Source organism: Lotus japonicus, chromosome 2 (genome assembly GCF_012489685.1).
Source record: "Lotus japonicus ecotype B-129 chromosome 2, LjGifu_v1.2".
Classification (NCBI taxonomy): Eukaryota; Viridiplantae; Streptophyta; class Magnoliopsida; order Fabales; family Fabaceae; genus Lotus; species Lotus japonicus.
Genome location: NC_080042.1, coordinates 84,806,432 through 84,812,535, shown reverse-complemented (window position 1 = coordinate 84,812,535; position 6,104 = coordinate 84,806,432).

Sequence of the window (6,104 nt, the reverse complement as noted above, 5' to 3'; positions counted from 1 at the left end):
ATACAAACAAAGCCAAGGCGCTAGGGTCAACTTACAGAATACAATAGATATACAATCAACTTGTGATAAAGGGGATATATACATATGTTGTATATATATACATATAAGTTATGTATTGCCTACTCTAAGGTATATACATAGCATGTTCTCGAATCTCCTACACAGTTCAATCATTAATACCTAACGATGTTCATCAACATCAAATCATCATAATCTCAACATATGAAGTTAGGTGATAAGGTTAGTCAAACAATGTTTCGTCCTCCCAACACACACGTATCCAACTAAACCAATGTTCCCTGTCGTTGCCCTAGGGTAAACGACGATGAAATCTCACGCTTCCATGAAGTCTCACGCTTCAATGGGGTCTTACGCTTTCACGAAGTCTCACGCTTCAGTGAAATCTCACACATTCACGAAGTCTCACGCTTCAGTGAAGTTTCGCGCCTTCACGAAGTCTCACGCTTCAGTGAAGTTGCACGCCTCCGCAAAGTCTCCCGCTTCAGCAAAGGTTCCCGTCTCCACGAGGTCTCCCGCCTCAGTGAAGTTTCTGCTTTCACGAAGTCTCACGCCTCAGTGAAGCTTACTCACTTTCACGAAGTCTCACGCTTCAGTGAAGTTCCATGCTTTCACGAAGTCTCACGCCTCAGTGAAGCTCCGAAGGTATATACTGTACCCGAAGGTATATAGATATACTGTACCCGAAGGCATATACTGTACCCGAAGGTATATACTGTACCCGAAGGTATATAGATATACTGTACCCGAAGGCATATACTGTACCCGAAGGTATATACTGTACCCGAAGGTATATAGATATACTGTACCCGAAGGCATATACTGTACCCGAAGGTATATAGATATACTGTACCCGAAGGTATATGTCGATTCGGCGACAAAAGATAATTAATTATGAAAGGAGTGCGATCACCCTTGATGACTTCTTGAGTCATCTGACTCATCAAATCTCGATGGTCAAAACTGCTCCGACCCAAACTCAAAACAACCCAAGAGTTAGTGTCGGTCAATACAACACAACTCCACCAACAAGATTACACGAGGGTCTAGTGTCGGTCAATACAACACAGCCCAAACAAAACCCAGAGTCTGTGCCGGTCAATACAGCACGACTCGAACAACACTCCCAAGAGTACTAGAGTACTCGGTGACTTTCAATCATCACCATAGCTCACCTTAGTGGCTTTCCCCAATTCCAAAACTCTCCAAACCCACAACAAAAGCCGACTTTTCCCCGTCTTTCGTAAATATTTTCCCCTTTAGTTCTCCTATGATTATTCGTTTAGTAAAAACGTTTCGAATTGAATTAGTCAAGTTATGAGTTTACTTCTCAAAGTCTAAGTCTCCCAGAGTCTCTAGTTTTCGAAATTCTAATCATTCTAAGTTTTCCAAAAACCCTCCAAAAGAAGTTTCCCAAGTCTTTAGATTTTCAAAGCTCTATCATTCTAAGTTTTCAAAGATCAACCACCCAAAATACATTTCCCGGGGAAAGTCTAAGAATTCCAACATATGGCTAAGTCTCAAACCCCACATTTGGACTTGCCTAGGGTTGTTCATCCAACCCGAAATATCAAAGATCACCAGATCAATGAATCTCCACTCCGAAATTGCGTCAAAACGCACAATCCAACAAAGCACAACATCACAACATCAGTTCATCAACATAATCAACATCAAAGTAAAGCATAAGTCGAATTGATCGACGCCTATCATGCATTCATAGCTAATATATATGTAAGTTGCCCTAACCTCGAGCTGATCCAGCTTCGCAAATCAAATCTCCTTCACAGGAATGCCTTGAAACTTCCAAAGTTCCTTCAACTGAACCTCGGAGGAAAAACAAAGCAGAATCCACACAAAATCGATTAGTTCGATCGCAATACAATACATAAACGATAGACAAAGCATCAAAGCTTCAGAATACGACAAACGGGTACGAAAGGACAAGTTTTCGAAAACGAAAAACTCCCCTCCCCTTAGGAAAACCCCACGGCCATAAGGAGAAAAGGGCTTCGGCTCTTTTTCTTCGATCAAATCAGTTTACAAGGTAGTTTTAGGGTAAAACTAAGGCAAAGAAACTGTCAGAACAATTTTCGGACAATCGGGCCGAAATACGACTACGCAGGGGCATTTTGGTCCAAAATAAAGGCTCAAAACTTCAAAGTTATCAGTTCTGAAAACAAATTTGACAGCAACGATCCTCATGATATCCGTGACAACAAATCCTAAAGGCACGAAGTCAGATTAAGTCTTTTCGACAATAAAGTTTCGAAATGTGAGACAAAAAGAGTTTTGAGTCAATTTTTCAGATCCTGGACAACTGAATCGCAATCAGAGTTTACTGACAGAGGTTTTAGACTCAGGGGAACATAAGGAACATAACCCAAGCGAGAAATCAGAGAAATCGGACAATTTTAGAAAAAGCTCAAAACTTAGAGCACAGAAACGGCTTCAGAAACGCAACAGAAACAACAATCAGAGGTAGGAATCGTGTTAGTTACCTTGATACCTAGAAGTAGGGACGAACTGCACGAAGATTGGTCAAGTTTTCGCGGAAATCTCCTCCCCCCTTGCTCTCCACGAATTTGGGCCTCCAATGGTGAAAATGAGAGGATTTTTGCTTTTTCGCGCTATTTATAGGCGGGTGAAATCGCGGGAAAATGAAAATTTCGCGATTCCGATTTTTGCAGCACGATCACCGAGAAATTCTAAGAGAGATTCTGGCGTCAGAAATCCAGAACTCAAAACAAATATCTATGATATGGGAAAAACGATATCGAAAAACTCAAAAGCGGTGTCGGTTAAATCTGTCCCGAAAAACTACTTTTTGCTGTGATCGCCGGACGACAAAACTTCCTTCTGAAGAAAGATTGGAAACGTCGAAACAAATCTGGCAACGCGGACGGAATCTTCGTTAGATGTCCCGAATAGAAAAAGTCTTCATCCATTGCTCGAAAATAGGGTTTCGAAGCAAAGAAATTAGCGTCGGCGGACATCCGAAAAGTGAAACCTATCGTGCGTACAGTCCAGAGTTCCGAAATGAAACGCTGGTCGATGGAAAAATAAAGAGAATCTTTAAATTTTCCGAGAGTTCGAAATCTCACTCAAAACGTTGCTTTAAGAGCGAAATAGCCTATTCTGGACACGCTCGCCATAAGGCAGGTGTGCAGACGACTCGCACTAGCTCCGAAAGAAACAACGCCACATTCCTCGAGCAATTCCTGAACTTTCTTTTTCATTAATCTTTCTCAAATATCAAACTCCTGTCACACTTACACTGATTCCACGCGTGAGTCGGAAATTAACTTGTTCCGAAAATCCGGGTCTTACAATACTCCCCTCCAAAAAGGAAGTTTCGTCCTCGAAACTCAGAGTTCTGAGAAAATTCCGGAATACAGTTCCTTGATCTGGTCCTCCAATTCCCATGTAGTATTGCCCGGGTCATTGTTCCTCATAACCTTTACTTAAGCAAGCTGTTTTTCCCTTAACTGTTTCACTCTTCTATCCCCACTGCTAACTGTCGGTGTCTCAAAAGACAAACCATCATTCAACTTCATGTCGTCTGGCTCGATCACTTTGCGTCGGATCTCTACTTGAAATGGTACCGGTTGGCACTCCGTGCAGTCGCACAACCTTAGCCACTTACTTCTTTACTTTCGGTCGTCCGAAATTCTTCTTAAACTCGGTGCCTCTCTGTCATTTCAAAGTAAATACTCAACTTGTCCTCGTGATCTTCATCTACAGTCCAAAACTCCACTTGTCCGTTCGATAACTCTTAGACGAAACATCCCCTTGGAAACCGCTAGTCCATTAACATACCTCCAACTTCGTATCTATCTTTACAAACACCCAGAAATCAAACTTCTACTTAATCACTACTTGAATTAAACCTCGACCTATGTCCTTATTTCTTGTCCTTCAATAATCTTATCCCCTTCCACATCGATCTATCAACAACTTATAAGATAATCCTCCTCTTAATACCTAACAATCCATTATTATCGTCTTCTTCCTCAAAACTTCCCTCACTCAAACCTATTTACACTTACTGAAATCCCTAACACTTCGCACAAATCAAGACTTATCCTCTAGAAGATTAAATCATAACTATACCTCAAGGGACTTAACTAGCCATTTTATCATCCGATCCTTCAACATTCTGAGATTTAACTGTTATCGTAGCCGCTAACACCACTAAATCTCTTATGTGTACATGAATCTCAGCTCACTAGGTCAACCTTAGCCCTAGGATTCTCATTCAACTTAGTAAAATTCACTTGTTAACCATAATATGCATCATCAAAATCCATAACAAAGTTTCATTCCCTCTTAGACTCTGAGGAACTTTTCCAAACATAACAACTTCAAGTATTCATCTTAATACTAACACTTTCCTTTTTGTCACTCCATCACCATCTCGTCACTCAACTTCTTAATCCCTCAATCAAATTCTGACAACCTTCGAGTCTTACACACCTTAGATAGACATTCATAGATTTAAAACCTAAACCTTCACCAAGTTTGGTCCTCTAACGACCTTTAATCCTTCAATACTTCTTAAATGAATATCCGTTCCTTAAAACTATAACTCCTTCACTTACCCAAACGACCTGATAAATGTCGTCATGCTTCCACACTCACCACTTATTATGCCAACATCATTCAAATCTTATCACATGGTCATTATGTCCGCAACCTCCTAATCAACATCAATCGATCACCAACCTTAACATTCCACACAACCCAGAATTCCCTTACTTCAAGATCTCTCTTATACTACACCTCAATGGTCTTAACCCGAAACTCACCTTCAGGTCTTCAATCTTCTAAGATTCAACTCCTATTGTCACACCTACAACCATAAGATCTCCTACTCGTACGTGATTCTCGGCTCTCAAGATTCAATCTTAACCCTAAGATTTCAATCCAACTTAGTAAATCTCACTTAGTAATCTCAGCATATTTCCTTGGAATCCATATCACCAACCTCAAGTATTCAACTTATGCTAAAACTTTCTTTCTCCAACTTAATCATTAATTCAACACTTTTCAAGCGAAAATTCATCTCTTAAGACTATAATGTCTCCACATATTAATCCAACGCTTAGCAAAACTTATTCCTCGAACTCGACTATAACAATCTAGTTCAGAGTTAATTCTTCTCAATCTCGCTACCATCAAACAATCATCTATAACCGGATATTAAATCCAACCTATCTAATCTCTAATAATCCCACGTCAGAAATCACATAACCTATGACTTCATAACTTCCGAGAAAATACTTAAAGATTTTCCAACATCAATTCTATTGGCTTAGTCTACCTCTACTTGGAGTAATCACACGAACTAACCAATCAATGTCTATACGAAAATCATCAACTTCCAAAGGTTCAAATCTTAATCTTGTACAATCAAATGCTTAACACGAACTTTCCTCCCAAATCCGACTAATCCTCAATCAATTCAAATTCATCTTACCCGTCCTTCTATCAAAGTCCATAACCAGCTGTGATTCCGAATATCACCCCCTCAATATTAGGTTGATCAGGCCTAATACATCGAAGGTGGAAATTTAGAAAAACCCACTGGAACAGACAATGAGATCCTAACATCCAGTAACCACAATTATCCTGATATCAAGTTCCTAACGATTCCGCTACGGAACCACACACCCTCAATCCATGTAAAAGATTAATCCTTCCTCGTCAATTGAGTCAAAGGTCCAACAATCTTGGCAAATCCCTCAATGAAGCGTCTATAATATCCAGCTAAATCCACAGAACTTCTGATCTCTGTCACCATCTTCGGTTGCTCCCAAGCCAAAACAGTCTCCACTTTCGCCGGATCCACAGCTATGCCCTCCTTCGAGATAGCATGGCCTAAGAAATTGACTTCCTCCAGCCAGAATTCACACTTGGAAGGGTTCTCATACAGCTTTTTCTCTCTCAACAATTGTAAAACTTGGCGCAAATGTCCTTCATGTTTATTCGCGTCCTTCGAATAGATCAATATGTCCTCAATAAACACCACCACACGCCGATCTAAGAACTCCTGAAAGATGCGGTTCATGTAATCCATGAAAACA